The sequence below is a fragment of the Pleurodeles waltl genome, chromosome 8 (assembly GCF_031143425.1).
Source record: "Pleurodeles waltl isolate 20211129_DDA chromosome 8, aPleWal1.hap1.20221129, whole genome shotgun sequence".
NCBI lineage: Eukaryota > Metazoa > Chordata > Amphibia > Caudata > Salamandridae > Pleurodeles > Pleurodeles waltl.
This window is the reverse complement of record NC_090447.1, coordinates 840,613,814-840,633,845: the sequence shown is the minus strand read 5'-3', so window position 1 is coordinate 840,633,845 and position 20,032 is coordinate 840,613,814.

Here is a 20,032-nt window from a genome sequence, read left to right as displayed (position 1 = left end):
TTTTGATTTGTACTATATATAGGGAGGCTGTACACTGGACCAATTTATGCTCTCCCTGACCCCCTTATCTTTTGATATGTGTGTGAGAAATGTTAGGTGCTACAGTCATGAAGTCAGTGACTAATTTTTGCACTTATGTCCCATTCCAAAATAGGAGACTCAGCATATCGAAACCGTCCTTGGTTATTGATGCTGCTGAGGAATCTAACTACGCCAGGGGAAGTCCGCTTCAATTAGGCCCATGGAAGAACACGGCAGACAGTGGAGCGGGCTTTTGTGCTCCTGAAGGCCAGATTTAACTGTCTGGGCAGGGCTGGCGGAGCCCTCCTCTACTCACCCAGGAAAGTGTGTTGAATCACTCTGGCATGCTGCATGCTCCAAAAGATCTCATCAACAGATACTTCTCAGGAGTGTAAGGAAGTCATTTGATGTGATGACTGTGACTGTACAATGTACTGTAGTTGTGAGAATGTGTGGAGTTGATATTTTGAAATAGTTAATGAGCTGATACGCAGGCAAAATCAGCCAAAGGCTATATGATGAGACAGCTTTACACATCCCCTACTTGTTAATGTGATTTGTTTGTGTCAGATGTTTTGCAATGTACTTTGTTTTCTAGATGTTTGCCATGTGACTTGTGTCATATGTCAAGTTTCATGTCTATACTCATTGTTTTGTTCTTTCTCCAGGTACCTTCACCATGACTTCTTCATACGGGCATTTCAGAGTTGTGACATTGGCAGGTATGTGATGGTATTCTGACATATTAAGTGAGCATGAATTATTCCAGGGATTGTAGGTCACAGACTTCAAGTGCAGGAGACCTTTGCGAAGGCAGCTTGCACAGTGTTATTATGGAAGTTAAGAAGACTCCATTGGACTTGTTTCATGTTCTGTGGTGGCCCTGATGCATCATGTGTGACATAATGTGGTCAGAAAATATGTAGTTCTAGGCCACAACCATGTCAGTTATCTTTCACATTGGCTAACCACTCTTTTTGTGTGATCTGTATGCAGCTTTTGATGTGTTTTATCATTGTGGGCCAAAGTGCCTGTGTCAAATCACTGACATATGTTTATGTCAGACCACCAGATGCATGAACACTGGATTATAATGACCCTGTGATCAGAAACTGTTGTACTGTCACCTGTCTGTGTCTTGGATGATATGATGTTGGATTACTTTGGTGTGGTAGGTGATATGGCTCCAGCTGATGACATCAAGCACTTCAATGTTTGCCTATTCTACAGGACATTGCCTGACAAATCCTTTCCTTTCATGATCTGGAGGTCTGTCCCTGTAAATATGTTAATTTACCCAATTTAATTCAATCCTGTATGAATTGCTATGTTTCAGACATGTTGACAGCCTATGTACTGAACAATGCAATAAAAGTTCTTCTTTAAAAAGAAGCACATGTATGCATGTGTGTGTGTAGCCTGATTGTAATCCTGAACTGGACACTGTGTACATGCAACATATCTCATTTGTACAAGCACCTTGGATCATCATCGTATGGTTCAAATGGTTTGACATATCTATATGGCTAAATGTGAAATTAAAGACAGTAGACAATGATATAGTGATGGTTGAATTTATTGGAAAGCTACAACTAACAGAAAATATATGTGACTAGACTCAACACCAAATTCGCATGTGAAGGGGCAGTCATGGTGCATGAAATCATTGCAGTAGATGCCACACCGTTGGAAATCCAAAGTCTGGAGTACTCCTCCAATTGAAAACAGTAAGTGGTTTAGGATCAGCCTGCAGAGTTAATGTGAGACACACAAAAGAGGACATTGAGGAAAATGATTCTTGCTGGCAGTGGTGGGTTTCTTCCCATCCGCACCTCCTGGATTCTTTGCTGGACCTCCCTACTTGTGAGGAGGGTCAGTTGCTGCAGAGGGAGGGGTGTCTGCGGCTGTTTGTGTGTCTGTCAGGGCTCCCCTTCCTGTGTCTGCCACAGATGTAGTTTGGAATGATGCACTTGCCACAGAGGAAGGGGTAGAAGTTGGGACAAAAGCCTTGATGAGTGTGGTGTTAATTTCCTGCAGCACCCCTGTTAGGGAGCCCCATTTCAGTACTATGAACATCCATTTTGTCAACCATGACCCTCTGTAGCTGTCCCTGACTTCAGTCAAAATCTGACCCATCACGCTTTGGGAGTCATGATAGACCCCCAAGATGTGACTGATAGCAGCAAGGCCAACAGCAGCCCCAGTGGTGTCACTCCGCTGGCCCACAGCATCACTCACACGCACACTACCCCAGGAGCCTTTGCATTTAGCAAAGGGTACACTCTCCAGCTGGGTCCTGGACCCACAGTGTCAAGAGTGTTGAGTTGCACCCTAGGATCCAGGACTGGGGGGGGCACAGGATGGTGGTAACTGTGCTAAGTACAGAGGTTGGCGGCTCTACTGTTGACTGGGATGTTGAAGTAACAGGGTTAGGAGTTGCCCTCTGACCAGGTTGCCCAGATGGGTCAAGAACTTCATCCCCACCACAAGTTCAGGAGTGTTGTCATCACTGAGGCCTTCATCCAGAGGGGTAGTGGTAGTCTGTTCTGTGGCCTCCGTCTACCCAGTGGCAGCTCAACCTGTTGATGAAGAACGCACATGGTTACTGCTTGAAGTATGACATCTACCTCCAACCGTGTTGTGTTGCAGTAAGAAAAACATTGGGCATTTTTTAGTTGTAGATTATCCTATTGTGCCAAGTTACCATGGAATTGGGTTATTTGACAAGACTGATGTGAAGCTTTCCTAAACTATTTGAATCTAGCACCTAATGAGATGTGCAGATCAGTTGCACTGTGGAAGATGGACTGAACATGACATCTTACCAACAGTGAAGCCAACACATTGTAGAAGCTACATATGGCTTTGATCACTTGGAGGCCTAGTTGAGTGAGATACAGGCAAATACAGGACTTTGTTGTATTTGTGACTGAGGTCATTATGTGCACTGTGCTGTGTCAATGTGCCTGCTGCCAATACCAATCTGATGATGCAGCCTGAGTCCTTAGAAATACTTGTTGTACACACTTGGTAAGGTGTCATTCCCGTCCTCAATAGTTTCATCTTCGGTTAGCAGACCAGGGGCCCCACATCACATTCTACAAGGAGGGGGCACATAATTTTGTGTTATGCCATTTTGACTAATTTCGGGCCAAGCATCCAATTGTATTGTGTATACGTGTCATCCAAGAAAGGCAAAATTCTGGGGATCTGGTTAAGCAGGAAAGATATTAAAACCACAGGTGTTTTTGTATTTTCAACTGCTAAACCCAAATGAAAATACACAGATGAAACAACTCGCTTGTACGAGGCTCCTCGGAACTGGGAGTGTTTTTCAGTTAGTGGGCCTTGCCCTACGAACCTAAGCACGGTGAAAAATGAGAAAAATATAGTTTGTGCATCGCTTCATGGGGCCCTTCATCTTTCAGGAAATGGTTCCCTCTCTAAACTCTGACACTGCCGCAGCTGAAGAGCACTTCAGTTTTGCCAGCCTTGTTCTTCGAATCGCGGAGCCTTTGAACTGCCGCTTTTAAATGCACTTGCTGAATTGATGAATAATTTTGCCAGGTGTTTCAGCGCGTGCAAGAGCTACCAGCTACAGGCCTAGTCTGCTCGAGTTCTCATTTCAGCATAACTAGATATTTATTAGCGTAAGATAAAAGGCCTGGCTCGTTCCCATACCTTTAATTTAAAGTTGAAAAGCAGAAGAGGAGATTGGAGAAAGAAACCGAGATAATGAAAAAAACAAGTGCTGCTTGTGATGTTTGCGAGATCTCAGAAAAATGAAATTACTTTTGCAAGCGCATGCTGTTCATTTAACACGTTTTAATGTATCGGAAATTAAATGAAAGGTGCCCGTTTACCATATTTCCTAATGAGATGCAAACAATAATGAGTATTCATCCTTGATATAGAGAAGTGAAATTAACATGTAGCTCTGTAGTGCTCATCTCCTTACGTCTAGTCATTTATACATTTTCGTATACTTGCAAATAGGAATATCACGACTGATCACAACATATATTCCCCATTTCTCTATAGAGTCTAACATGGTCATTTCATAAAGCATCTGGCAGTCCCATCGGGAATCCAGGGGCTTGTAATGAGGCCCAAATTGCTTTTAGTGGAACAGAAAATGAGTGTTAGGCGCAGAAGTGTTACTAAGGCCAGAATGACCATGCCAGGCATACGGTATTCCCCCAGGAGGCTGGAAGGGTGGGGGCGCTTTTGTTACTGGGGGGTAGCGGTGTTGTAGCAGTTTAGCAGTTTTGAAAGCCCTGCAGAGTTCCTTGTATATCCAATAGTTTACAGACAACAGTAAACGTGTCACGTGAACTCTGGTGATTAATGTACTTGCTGGAGTGAGATCTTTTGTCTAGTGCCGTTTTTACTCATCTAAGATAGCACCGAGGGTTAATAAGGCCTGCTGCAAAGAACGTGTTCTGCACAGATCACAGAAAAGTATTGTATGTGTACTGTTCATTGTGATACTCCTTTTTTCACAGAGATGTTTTTGTTACTGTGCAGTTCATAAGTTACAATCACAATCTAGCACAGTCACCTATGAACTGCCATTCAAGAGCTGCATACAAACTGCATGCTACAGATTAAAAAGTCATGTTTTTCTCAGTCTTTGATTATCCTAATTTTGCTGAAAAGTGTTTGGATAGAAATAAATTGTTATTACTAAAGTCAACCCTAACCACTGTGTTAAGTTCTTAATCCTGAGTTTATGATTCCCCAGACCAAGCACTCTTAAAAATGGCCTATCTGTATGAATGATGAGAAGCCTACAACTTGTAGTCCCTTTTGTCTTGTGTAACATTTTCTATACATTGATTTAAACATGTATGATTAATTGTCTCTGCATGTGTGTGGTGTAAAGTGCTCCAGCAACCTACGCAGGTAAGTGAGGCACTGTAAAACAAATGAAATACATGTGTTAGAGAGTGATGGTGAGGGAATCATTGAAGAGCCCCAATAAAGATTGCCGTTTCCTGGTGCACTGTAGGGTCATCATTCACTCTGCTTTAAAACCAATACAATTGAATATCTAATGAAGAATGTGCTGTACAATGCACAGTATTTGCCATTTCTTCCCACATTTTCTTTGGGCAGGAGAATCCCTCTATTCCCTTTGTAGTGGTCAGACTCACTCGTTATGCACCCTAGAGGCATGGTTGTGACAACATTTGCCTGAGCTACTTTGGGTTCCCAGTGTTACAAGTTGGCCATGGGCCACACAGGTAGTTGAGGAATAGCTGTCATTATCACGGCACTGCACAGCTCTCTTCTTAAACAGGTAAGGGATTACAGCTGAACAGTAATGCAAACTCCTCCAGTTTCTGAAGGAAAACACTGAATCCAGAAGCACATCCATTACAGGGATTTCCTACGCTATACTGTGCATGTGACAGAGGATTTTACACTTCTGGATTCTGGATTGAATGCATCAACTACTCTTGAAGTCGGACAGATTTCCGTTCCAACCAAACTCTAAACGTGGCCCTACTTATGGATGGAAAGGTATCCAGATTTCAGACAAGAGCGATTAACACTAACATGAGGACAGAGAGAAAAGCTATCTAATCAAGGGTTGACAACTGAGATAGCCAACAAAGCTATCCAATCATGAGCAAGGTGCTGACCAAGGACCACACTACATACAATGTTATGCATTGGAAACAATGGGTCCACCAAAAGAATGCTAATTCTGTAGTGGAAAGCAAATATTATACATGCATCTGCTGCTCTGTCTTTTACCTGTCATGTTACCTGCAAATTATTGGAGTCACGTGGTAGAAGCGAAACTAATTTTTTTTAGAAAAAAAGAAAATCTGGCAGGTGTCTCTCTCCCCTTGCCACTGAGTTATCCTCGTGTGGGCAAGAGTGTTAGCAGTCAGACAAAACCTGTCCAGGAGTCACTTATCTGCAGGTGATAATAGCACCTCGCCTCAATTACCAAACTCATTACACACACATACACAAAGAATTTTACACTATATGGTTATTTATTATGGCTTGTAATTGGTTGCAAAAATGTCATGCACAACACAATGATTAAGTACATATAAGTGTATGTTCATTAAGGGAAACAAGATGCTTTGCACACCTAGGCCCATATTTATACTTTTTGACGCTAAACTGCGCTAACGCAGTTTAGCGTCAAAAAGTTTTGCGCCGTCTAACGCCATTCTGAAGCGCCATGCGGGCGCCGTATTTATGGAATGGCGTTAGACGGCGCAATCAGACCGGCGCTGCCTGGTTTGCGTGGGAAAAAACCACGTAGACCAGACAGCGCCGGCGTAGGGGGAAAATGGCGCATGGGCGTCTTAAAATGGGGCAAGTCAGGTTACGTCGAAAAAATCGTCTTAACCCGACTTGCGCCATTTTTTAACGACGCCCATCCCCCATCAACATGACTCCTATCATTGTAAAGATAGGAGTCATGCCCCCTTGCCCAATGGCCATGCCCAGGGGACTTCTGTCCCCTGGGCATGGTCATTGGGCATAGTGGCATGTAGGGGGGCACAAATCAGGCCCCCCTATGCCACAAAATATTATTAAAAAAAAAAAAAAAAAAACTTACCTGAATGTCCCTGGGGTGGGTCCCTCCAGCCTTGGGTGTCCTCCTGGGGTGGGCAAGGGTGGCAGGGGGGGTCCCTGGGGGCAGGGGAGGGCACTGTGGGCTCATTTTGAGCCCACTTGTCCCTTAACGCCATGCCTGACCCAGGCGTTAAAAAGCGGCGCAAATGCGCCGTTTTTAGCCACGCCCACTCCCGGGCGTCACTTTTGCCCGGGAGTATAAATACCACGTAAAGGCCTGGGAGTCATTTTTTAGACGGGAACGCCTCCCTTGCATATCATTAACGCAAGGAAGGGGTTCACGCTAAAAAATGACGCACATTCCGGGAACTTTGGCGCTATTCGCCTCTAACGCCATAGTATAAATATGGCGTTAGTTGGCGTTAGTTTTGCGTCGAAATTGCGTCAAAAAAAACGACGCAATTTCGGCGCAAACGGAGTATAAATATGCCCCCTACTTCACAGTACAAAAGTGACTGAAGATTAGTACCTTGCAGACTGCTACACTGTGGGACCTTAGATACAGCAAATAGGCCCTGAGAAATGAAAAGAAAAGAAAGCAGACTCTCCACCTCTGTAGAGTATAATGTTTGAACTAAATACAGAAATAATTATATTTATGCAGGCACTTTACAAGCTGTGATTTCTAAGGATCTGTTAACAAACAGATTTAGCTGTAAACAATAAGGAAAGGTGCAAAGGCAGTAGATACATTGTGCTTTGAAGCAGAACTATGGAGACACGCATATGTCTTAATGTTTATATGTGCATTTTAATTTTCGAGTACTGCATTAATGTGTGATACAAAAGCACCATACTGACAGGTGATAGCTATGAAAATAGTCCTTCATCACATTCCAGGCATGCTAAAACACCTTTCTAATTATCTCTAATTTAGACTTTGCCAAAGGTCCATTCAAATACTGATACTCGATCTGCCATGTTCCATCTTTCTTTGCAGAACTGTGATTACCTATATGCACTATTAATCACAGTTGCAAGTGTGTGTGCAGTGCGCATGCTTGTAGTGAGAACTTGGACGGGAGGTTTGCAACCCAGGACCAGAGTCATACAATCAGTGCAAGACATTGTGAACACAGCCAGATCAGGGTTCTTCTAAGCAATCTGAGGGCCAGATTTACCAGAAAATGACGGTGCGCGTCACTGTGCCAAATTTGGCAGCGTCGCACACCGTTCAAAACGTAGGGATGCACCATATTTACTAGAATATGGCACACCTCTGTGTTTCCTCCTGCGCTGGAGCTAACTTTGCTGCCATGATCCAATGCAGCAGCCCTTGCAAGATAGTGCAAGGATGGCTGGGTTGAGGGGTAGATTGGTTTTGTGCAGGAAGGAACACCTTCCTGCAAAAAACAATCATAAATGGCAATGTGCTCTTTTTATGTGTGCTGCAGAATGCAGCACATATAGAAAGAGCAAAAACAAGAAGAAATTAAAGCATTTCTCCTGGTTGCGCCACTCTAACACCATCCCTGGGGTGGCGTTAGATTTTGGTGCTGCCTCAGGTTTAAGAAAACTCGTAAATCTGGGGCAGCATCAAAATCCATTGGGTGTTGCTGTGGCATGCCCACAGAAACACCCATTGCACACCCTTCCATGCAAAGTTTTGCGTGTGAAGGGGCCGTATTTACAAGGTGGCGTTAAGCCACAAAAAGTGGCTTAACGCCACCTTGTAAATATGGCGCAGGACATTGCTCCACCGAGTGCCACAGAAAGTGACACTCCGGTGGCCCTAGGGGCTCTTAATTCTGCCCCTAAGTATAAAAAAGGGTTGATTGGCGGTGAATTTGATTGCGTGTGTGTGTGTGTGCTGACTGTTTTTTCCCTACTTATACCTTGTCAGAGAGGTAGAGATTAGGTGCTGAGGCACAATGAGCACAGGACCCATTTCTGGTCATACTTGTAGCAGCTAGAACATCAGAACATCTGCTTCAACAAGAATGTAGGGATGGATAAATTACTGGAATAATTTTCTCCCACTATGCCATATGCAAATCATTCTTGGTCCTGCTCTAGTAGGAACAACTCATCCTGAACTGCCAGACGAGGTCTTCTTGAGACAGAAACACCACCCCTTTTTTTCATTAGTACTGAAACTCCCTTTGGTGGCAATAGTGTTTTTAAAAACTAAATTTAAGTAAATAAAGTGGATGGAAGTAATGTATTATGAGAGTAAGACGTGAGAATAGAAGTTAATTCATGGAATGCTCTTTTTCCTAGCCGTAGAATATGTCTGATTCACAAATGCATATCCTACTTTGAGCTAAGATTAAAAAAATAGCCATTAATTTACTGTGTTTGTGAACACCAGTTATACCTCCAGACTCCAAAATGCATAATTTATGCGTAAAATTGAAAGAAGCATCTCGAATACCAAAGGAGTTAAGATTTTAGAACATGTTGAGGCAAACTGTGACTATCCTAATTCACAACTATTTTTGAAAAATCAAACACCTTTGCATGATAATCATGGATGCATCAGTCTAATTCTATGTCAAGAACGGAGGCTCATATTATGCTTCTCTTACTTGCTTTAATTCAAATAGCAGCAGTCAAGAACTACAACTCCCAAAAGGCTTAGAATAAAGAAGCCAATGGGAGCGAAAAACGTAAGTAAAATTGCACCAATCAGAACAATGGAAGCTACGTATCAACTAAGCTTGACTGCGACCAGCCCTCTTTCTTGCTGCTCGCAGTCAAGATAAGTCATACACTTTTCCTTTCCTACGTTTAATTCTTATTTTCTTATGTATTGTATTTATTTGTATGGAATTTAAGTCTGCACGTTCGTCTTTCATGTAATTATTGTTACTCCGGTTGCTTCGGCTTAGACGGCTCGGATTTCGACAGTTTAAGCCGTTGAGCGATGGCGCGTGTTCCAGGCAGCGTTGCTGCCTCGAGCGTTCTAACAGTCGCGTTCGTATCGAACACGTCTGTTTTTCCTCACCTGCTCCTCCGTGGCTGTCCTCTACCTCAGCCAGCCACGTACTGCGTTATTTTGACGCCCTGGAGTGCCGGGCCATCACGCTCAGCTCTTCACCTCGTTCGCGAGGTTTGCAACTCTCCGGTCTACTTTTCCCTCGGTGATAGGCATTCGGCCACGCCTCCTAGGGCGTGTTTATGGATTTTTTCAGCCTGCCCACAGTATTACCTGTTTCCTCTCAGGGTTTTTCATCGCCTGCTATATATTTTGCCCTGCCCTTCGCCCCCTGGTGGTTTTTAGCTAGTATGGAAGGTCAAAATCCCTTTTCTGAAATTTCAGGCAATAAAGATTTTGGAGCTTTTATTAATGAGGCTATGACAAAGGCTATGGCAGCCACTATGTCTAAAATGTCAAAGAACATTGAAAATTCTGTTCAGAATATGTTCTTCAAATCCTTTATGGCCCATTCTGCGGGGGATAGCAGAAAGAGAAAAAACAAGGATTTGTCACAAAATGATGGCGCTTTGCTGACTGGTGAAGTCTCTTCACCCATGACTGAGGATGAAATGCCTCCCGGGCCTCCTTCACAGGAGGGGAATTCTGAGCAAGTATCTGGTAAACGTAAGGCCAAAACAAGAAATATTTTACCAGCGCCAAAACAAATTGTAATTTCACATATTTCAGATACCGACGATGATGTCGGCGATATGGATGATATGGATGATGATTCCGATGTGTGGGGTTCGCTCTCTCAGGCTTCCCCTCCTAAAAAGCCTAAATTGGAAGTTTCTACCCCTTTTTCCGCAAAAATTGTTCTGGACTCTGAAGGTAACCCCATGTTTGACCCTTCCTATCTCCACCATCCCAACTCCACAGAGTGGACTCCCGCGGCCCATGTGGGACAATATATAACCTCCAGGTTAAGACTTCCCCTGGATAAGCAAACGAGAGCTAAAATGCGATCAGAATGTCCCAGACCTTCTCTCTCTTCTAATATTACCACAACCCCCGTGATTGACGAATCTCTCTTAACCTTTTTCTCTAAATTTGGCAAAGACCCCCGCAAAGGGGTAGACAAGGCCTGGTCAAATTGCCAGGATAAACTACTAGATTTAGTGGGTCCGTTGGCTCGCATTTTGGACTTGGCAGAAGCAGCCAAAACAGACAATACCGACATCGACCCTTCCGAACTTTCTCTCTGGACCCAAAGGGCTTTTTGCTTGTTAGGCAACGCCAATGCGGCCATCACTCATGAGAGAAGGAAGGGGCTTCTACTCATATTGGATCCCAAACTATCCAATCTGGCTTCCATGGATCCTGGAGTGAAAGCTGGGGGTCATCTCTTCGGGGACTCATTTGTTAAAGACCTTGGAAGGTTCGTAGCCACTTTTTCCTCAATTGACAAGGCACAGCAGAATATTAAAAAGGCGTTTAACCAACGGGTTTTCGCCAGGGCCGTTAAAGGCAGGAGCCGCTCTACCGGCCGTTTCAGTCATCCTCAAGGAATCAGAGGCTCCTCATACGCATACTCCAACTACGGATATCAAGCCTACAAACCCCAGTTTTACCTTCAGAGAGGCAGGGGCTACAGGGGCCGTTGACAACGCGGTTTCAGAGCCAACAAAACTCAAGGTAAGCCTTACCTCTGGCCTTCTTCCAGTGGGGGGAAGGCTAAGTTACTTCATTCAAAATTGGTGCTCCTTAACTTCCGATCCATGGGTTCTGAATACCGTTCAGGGTTACCAAATAGAATTTTATTCCCAACCTTGCCAGGTTTATTTCCCCCCACTGCTGATCTTTTCAAAAGAAATGTCTCTTCTCATCTCAGAAGAAGTGAATTCTCTCCTTTCCAAAAACGCCATTCAAATTTCGACGCCAGATCCCGCCGGGTTCCTCAGTTCACTATTCTTGGTTCAAAAGAAGAACAAAAAGTTCAGACCAGTCATAAACGTAAAATTTTTCAACCAGTTTGTCATATATCGACATTTCAAGATGGAAACAATTCTCCATTTACGGGATATACTCCTCCCTCTAGATTTCATGGTACGTCTAGACCTTCAGGTTGCGTACCTTTCAGTTCCCATTCATCAGGACCACCGCAAGTATCTTCAGTTTCATTGGCTCGGGCAATCTTACCAGTTTTCTTCCCTTCCGTTCGGTCTGTCGTCAGCACCATGGTGCTTCACAAAGCTGATGAAGCCAATAGCGGCGCATCTCAGAGCTTTGGGCATCAGACTGCTGATTTATCTCGACGATATCCTTATCTTGCACCAGAATCGCGAGACCCTTCTTTCCCATCTACAATTAACTTGTTCTCTTCTCTTCCAATTGGGCTTTCTTGTCAATGAAGAAAAATCAAGCATTGTCCCTTCTCAAAGAATTCAGTTCCTGGGATTCGAAATAGACTCCTCTTCTTCCTCTCTTCACCTTCCCTTACAAAAAGTAAATTCTATCAAATCGGAGATCCAAAGAACACTTCGGAAAACCCACATCTCTCTGAGATCTTTGGCCAGGATTATGGGCCTTTTGTCCTCTTCGATTCAGGCCATATTCCCCAGCCCTTTGCATTATCGAGCCCTTCAAAGATTAAAAATCCATCACCTCAGAAAAGGTCTTGCCTATTCGGACCTGATTGTTCTAGATCAAGAATCTTGCCTAGAGCTCCAATGGTGGATAGACCATTTAGACGCCTGGAATGGCAGAACCATCTTTCCGTCAGCCCCAGATCTTGTGTTAGAGTCCGATGCAAGCCTGACGGGTTGGGGCGCCCATTGTGGACCAATCTCGACTGGCGGTACATGGTCACTAACGGAGTCCAGATTGCACATCAACTATTTAGAGATGCTTGCAGGTTCCTTTGCAATAAAGAGTCTGACAAAAGGCAGGGTTCAGTGTACCATCCTCCTCCGTATTGACAATGTTTCGGCAGTCCGATACATAAACCATTTAGGAGGAACCAGATCGAAGCCGTTAGCAGACCTGGCAAAAAGCCTCTGGGAATATTGCTTAGACAACTGGATTTCCCTCACGGCAGAATATCTCCCCGGCTCCCTCAATCAAAGAGCGGACTGGCATTCTCGTTTCCACAGAGACTACAGCGATTGGAGACTTCACCCCTCAGTCTTCAAGTCTATCCTCCACAAATGGGGCCCCTTCAGTATCGACCTTTTCGCCTCTCGCCTCAACGCCCAACTTCCCCACTTTTTCAGTTGGCGTCCGGATCCTTCGGCATTGGCCTCCAATGCGTTTCTGCAGGATTGGTCACAAGCAGTCAACTATGCTTTCCCTCCTTTTATTATGATCTGCAGAGACCTGGCCCAGGTCAGGCGTCAGAAGGCAACCCTGGTCTTGGTGGTACAGTTTTGGCAATCTCAAATTTGGTTTCCTCCTCTCTTGGAATTGGCAATCGATTTTCCCTTTCTGCTCCCCTCCTTTCCCTCCCTTCTCCTAGACCCATTTGGGAATCCTCATCCCTTGGTTCTCAACAAAACTCTCATCCTTTCAGGCTGGAAGGTATTGGGCCTCCCCCATCTACCATCCCAATTTCGGACGAAGCTACCGACTTCATCAATAGAGCCTGGGCTCCCGGCACCAGGAAAGCATATTCTTCCGCCTGGTCTCTTTGGTCTAGCTGGTGCATGGCAAGGGACCTCGATCCCGTTTCAGCGGATTTAAATTGTATAATTAACTTTCTGGCTGCACAAGCTAGCGAAGGTAAGTCTTATAGGACAATTAATTTATATAGATCTGCTATTTCCATGCATCACCCCTATGTCAACGGAAAACCGGTGGGTGAACACCCTCTTCTTTGCCGACTGTTAAAGGGAGTAACATTTTCAATTCCTCCTCTACCTAAATATTCAAAGTTATGGGATGTAAATGTTGTTTTGAATTTGTTTCTCTCTTGGCAAGATAATTTTGACCTATCTTTAAAAATGCTTTCAGCAAAACTTACTATGCTGCTTTGTTTAGTGTCCATTAAGCGTTTATCAGATGTTAGAGCACTTGACATTACCTCCCGACAGTTCGCCCCGACGGGGGTACTATTTTCCATTTCGAAACGTACTAAAACTAATTTACGCACAGTTTTTTACCCATATTTTCCCGATCAACCTAAACTATGGGGTGATTCTGACCCCCGCCGGCGACGGATGCCGCCGGCCTGGCGGGAACCGCCAGAAGACCGTACCGCGGTCGAAAGACCGCAGCAGTCATTCTGAGTTTCCCGCTGGGCTGGCGGGCGACCGGCAGAAGGCCGCCCGCCCGCCCAGCTGGAAACCCCCTTCCACGAGGATGCCGGTTCCGAATGGAGCCGGCGGAGTGGAAGGGGTGCGACGGGTGCAGTTGCACCCGTCGCGATTTTCAGTGCCTGCCACGCAGACACTGAAAATCTATGTGGGGCCCTGTTAGGGGGCCCCTGCAGTGCCCATGCCAATGGCATGGGCACTGCAGGGGCCCCCAGGGGCCCCACAACACCCGTTCCCGCCAGCCAGGTTCTGGCGGTGGAAACCGCCAGAACCAGGCTGGCGGGAACGGGGTCGGAATCCCCATGGCGGCGCTGCTTGCAGCGCCGCCTTGGAGGATTCCCAGGGGCAGCGGGAAACCGGCGGGACACCGCCGGTTTCCCGTTTCTGACCGCGGCTGTACCGCCGCGGTCAGAATGCCCATGGAAGCACCGCCAGCCTGTTGGCGGTGCTTCCGTGGTCGTTGGCCCTGGCGGTCCATGACCGCCAGGGTCAGAATGTCCCCCAATGTGTAGGACAATGTCTCAAGTGTTACGAAGAACGTACAGCTAATCTCAGAAAGTCCTCTGTTTCTCAGTTGTTAATTTCTTTTCGTAAACCACACAGTCCCGTGTCTGCTGCGACTCTCGCCAGATGGGTTCGTTGGGTAATGTCCCTGGCGGGTATTGATACCTCCATTTTTGGAGCTCACTCAGCTAGGGGGGCCATGGCTTCCAAGGCCTTTTGGGTTGGATCCAGGTTAGAGGACATTCTGAGATCCGCTGATTGGTCCAATGATAATGTTTTCAGGACGTTTTACTGTAAACCAGTTCATACTGCTACATCAATTGTGATTAATATGCTTTAAAATAGCATAATATGAGCCTCCGTTCTTGACATAAAATGTAGATTTTCCTAGTAATTTATGACGGAAAGTCTTAATTTTATTAAAGACATGGAGGCGAGTATTATCCCACCTCAACAAGGAGATACTTCTGATTTTTTCTCTTGTCTTTACCTCCCTGCAGCAATCTCCGCTCCAACTCCAACCTCTACCTGATCAGAAGATGGTTTTGTCAAGCAGCAACATATCGTCCGGACGGCCGGATCCTCTCCGATGCAGTTCCGTTACTCCCTACCGGATATCTTCCTCACTTTGTTTATGTTTGGATCTGATCCAGGACTTTTGTTCTTTGTCTCTAGCAGTTGCCATAGTCTTGGTCATTTTACCGTTGTTTTCTCCTAATTACTAGCCTTCTCGCATCAAGAAAGAGGGCTGGTCGCAGTCAAGCTTAGTTGATACGTAGCTTCCATTGTTCTGATTGGTGCAATTTTACTTATGTTTTTCGCTCCCATTGGCTTCTTTATTCTAAGCCTTTTGGGAGTTGTAGTTCTTGACTGCTGCTGTTTGAATTAAAGCAAGTAAGAGAAGCATAATACTCGCCTCCGTGTCTTTAATAAAATTAAGACTTTCCGTCATAAATTACTAGGAAAATCTACATTTGTGATGTCAATAAAATGCATTTGTTACATAGTATCTCTCTTTACAATACAAGCAACAACTTACACTACTTCAAACGATGTCAACTTTCACTGACAACATCCACCAGAATTCCAATCGATGAGAAATCAAATTTCCATGTAAAAATAGTGCCTATGTTCTCAAAATGCTAAAAGGTTACAAATACCAGAAGAGCACTATGTATGTCAGCATATCAAGGTCATACAAACTCACCCACAAAAATATCAACTAAACTATCCAGTACCAAGACATTGTCAAGGTAATATGCAAAAGCAAGCACACATTTACTATTCTTCACTCAACAAGGACATACCTTGCAGAGGCACATATTGTCATGGTACCTAGCTGTGAAGTTAAGAATAGTGCACCTATAGTTTATGCTATATTTACCTTCATGGTTTTGCGGTAGTCGATATTCTGCAGTTGATGTTTTTCAGATTGTGGAAAATTCGATGTACGAGTAGAACACCTCACTATACAAGTAGAAGTAACATAGCATGTCATCTTCAATCATAATTTATGCATCACAATGTACCTTCATCTGCAACCTGCAAACTTTTACAAAACTCCTAATTTTAGGCTTGCATGTATTTCACAAAAGGTCCTTAGGCCATGCAAAATATTTACATCATAGCAAGAGATAATTATCATCCTTACAGAACCCAGCCACACCACCCATGGCGAGCAAGTAATATTACTTACATATTTGTATCATAATTTTATGCTGGATAAAGTATGCAAAAAAATTCTCTTCAAGTTTATGTTTTGCAGTACGTTTCTAAGCACAGCATCCTCATAAAGGAGAATGTCCTTAACTTTTTTTCCAAAGCATATCTTCTACGTGGCTGCTTTTTGTTTTAGTTCTTTGCAAGAATGTATACGACATAGAGAGAGAAGCTTTATTCGGTATGAAAAAAATTCATCCATTACAACACATAATCACCAAAACATTGTAAAAATACCAATAAAAACCATGTATAATAAAAGTACCCATCATAAAAACATGTACATATAATTATATATATATATATATATATATATATACATATATATATATATATATATATAAAAATACAAAACAGAAGAAGATAAAAACCTCATTCATAAAAACTGAAAGAAATAATAATAATAAGTAAAATCATTCGAAAAATTCTACATTTTTGCGCCAAGTAGTAGCTCCCTTCAGGAATGATCCCAGGCCCTTCCATACCAGTACATCTGAGGCCATTTGCAGCCACATGAAAGCAGGACGGTATTGCATAAAACCCTTGGGCCTAAGGAGCGGTAGAAGAAATCGGGTTCTAAATGGAGCATAAAAGACACAAAACAGTGTAAAATGGATCAAGGTCTGATGGGACACCCCATCACAGGGGCAGGGTCTAATACATTTCTCCCCATACTGACCTAGGGGGAAGCACAAATTACTTCTAATGATCCCCAAGCGAAATCGAATTATGAGAGACCTTTCCCTCACATCCTTGATTTCTAGAGATATCGCTCAGGGCCCACCCACATCTTTAGCATAGTAAATTCCCTGATCGATTTTTTCCTTAGAGCCTCCCCCTCCCTCTTGGTCTCCTGGATTCTCTTCTCTGAAAGTTATCCTTAACCCATTTCTTATCATAGCTAGTCAAGTCCTCGGGATAATCAAACAATTCAGGCCGCCCCAGGTCATGTGCCATCTTCCTTATGTGCGACAGCTAGGGAATATGCTTTACATTGTCGCAGGCCAAACAATCCCTTAGGATATCCCTATTAAGAGAGGCATGTTCGTTACTCCAAACTGAAATCCATAACAAAAGGGGAGCCAGCTGGGTAGTGTCCTGTACATACTCAAGGTCCAGTTCCAGGTGAAGGCAAAATCAAGGAATATTTTGTCCAACACCCAGAAGCCTTCTACAGAAACGATTTTCTTCCACCATAAGGGCTCGGGTATCCCTAAACCCCCAAAGTGCTGACCATACAGAAGGACAGGTAGGCATTTCCGCCTATAGATTTCAAGCAGGGGTTTGATAGGTTTGCTACCTACCCTAGCCGCAAAGTCAAAGGTTGCACCAACTGTTGCATGAAAAAGCACAATCCTTCTGGCAATACAGGGTTTCCAAGATCCTTTCTCATCAAAAATGACCCCTAAGTATGGGAACTCATGGACTCTACTAATAAATTGATCCTCCACCCTTAGCTCCCCCACCCTACTCATAGGTTTACCACAAACCATAAAGTGAGACTTCTTAAAATTGACCTCCAGTCCCAAAGCTGACATAAAGACAACATAAGCTCTAACTAATTCTCGGAGACCATTCATCGTGCGGGCCATAAGGACTGCGTCATCCGCATACGTCAGCACAGGGATATCCATACCCTTCACCTTCGGGACATCCCTGCAGTGTTCGATCAGAAAATCTGACAGTCCATTTGTGTATAGAAGGAACAAGGTAGGGGCCAAGACACACCCCTGGCGCACACCCCTTGAAAGCTTGAAAGCCTCGGAGCATTCCCCATTTGGGCCCACCCTCACGTTTGCAACTGTCCCTGAATGGAGATATCGGAGAAGCTCTACAATATTAGGGTCCAACCCTGACTGAGTTAGCCTCTCCCATAATAAAGACCGGTTCACTTTATCAAAAGCACAGCTAAGGTCCATAAAAGCAAGATACAGGGTACCTTTCCTGGCCTGCGTGTATTTGTTGATTATCATCAGTAAATTAAGACACTGTTCTTGCGTGCCTAGGCCTTCCCTGAAGCCATACTGTTCCCGACTTAAAATATCATTACCTATCATCCAGGCCTCCAGACGGCCTAGGATAATCCGTCCCAGAATCTTCACAGAGGAATCCAGCAGTGAAATAGGGCGATAAGACTTAGGATCATTTCGATCACCCTTTTTAAACACTGGGACTATGCATGCCGATCTCCAAGAGGCAAGAATGCCCACAGTAACGGCTGCATTGAGAACATTTAGGAGAATGGGTGCCCATTACTGAGGGTTAGCTTTATACAGGTCCATCGGGATTGAGTCCGGGCCCGGCGCTTTATTATGCGCACAACTCTGTATCGCATCAATAACCTCCTGTAGTGAGAATCTGATTGCTAGGTTAGGAGCCACATCATACACATTCTCCCGCAAATTACTTAGGGGGGTACCCTCAAATATACTACAGAAATGAGTTACCCAGGCCTCCGGGGCTATATTACATCCAAGGCCCTCAGAGGTTTCTGTTTCAAAGGCACCTCTATTCACCACCTTCCAAACAGGCCGGGGTCTTTCAAAGCTGTAGCACGCTCTAACTCTTCCCAGGCTTTATCTTTATATGTTAGCTTACTATCCCTCAGGGTCCTTTTATACCTTATTCTGGCTTCTTTTACGAGAACCCAATCTCTAGGGTGAGTCTTGGTAGCCATCTTTAAATTTGCCCTTGCATCATAGCAGGCTTTGTCGTACCAACCACATTTGCGCTTATTAGGGTGGTTGCCTACTAAAAAGAAACCGTCTCTGGCTGCTGCATATACTACTGTTATCGCATCTATAACAGTCGTGGGATTTGGCGCTTCTGTCAGGAGTATTTCCATAAATAGATGTAGGTTATCCCCCACAACCCTTCCCACAACTTTTTGGGGGTCTACTTGCTTCCACCCAAGCCGCCTACCCTGGTCCTTTATCACCACCGTTACAGGCCTGCCTCGTCCTAGTGAGCGTACGGCCCCAGGGAGTTTAAAGGACAATATAAGGGGATTATGATCGCTAAAGCACTCGCCTAACACTTTACCCCCAATCACCAAGTCTCTCATAGGAGGGGACACAAAAATATAGTCGATGGTGGATCGAGACCCTCTTCCGACATAGGTTGGAAGTTGGTGAGTGCCTACTGCTTCAATATCATAAAAATTCAAGCGGCCCATCTCCCCGAAATCCTTTAGTAGATCTCTGCCTCTAGAGTCCTGCGGACCCTGCGCTGAATAGACCTCACAGTCACGGATGAAGGGATTAACCACAGTACTGGACCGGCCCAACTTGGCATTAAAGTCCCCGGAGATGATGGCACGAAATTCCAATCCCACCTTCTCCATTCTATATTTCATAATCTTAAGAATGGAGAACAGGGCCCCAATTTGGCACCCCATACCCCACACAGCATTATAAAAGTTGACCAATAATACATTAAAATGATTGGAGAAGAGTACCCATACCAGCAATATACCTTGATGGTTACAGTTAATTTGGAAAGCACCCACTATCTTAGAGAGGCGAATTAGAGTGACCAGGCCACCTTTCGAGCGACCACCAAGAGACTGTACAGCTGGAATTGCATATCTGTCATACCCATCCCACACAGCCAGTCCCGCCGACCAAGTTTCCTGAAGCATGATAACATCATAATTAGCCACACACCCAACCCATGCTTGATCAGATAGCTTAGCGTCATAGCCCGCAATATTCCATGAGATAAGATTACACTGTGGGGGCACCTCTTCTTGTATAGCCAGCGCCTTGGCGCATTGTCAATCCACCCCTTCCAGGGATAGGTTGCTATTGTTTCTTCTACTATATGCCTGCAGGCTGAATTGACCCAGGGGGAGTTTCCTACCAGATCCAGAAGAGACCCCAGTACACACTTGCATGTGATCATAAAAAGAGCCCAAGGTATACGACATAACTTAATGGAAACTTCCAGTTAATTTCTTAAAGCAGTACAAACCACCAGGCTGTGGTTTTTACAAGGTGCAGTACCCAGCTGA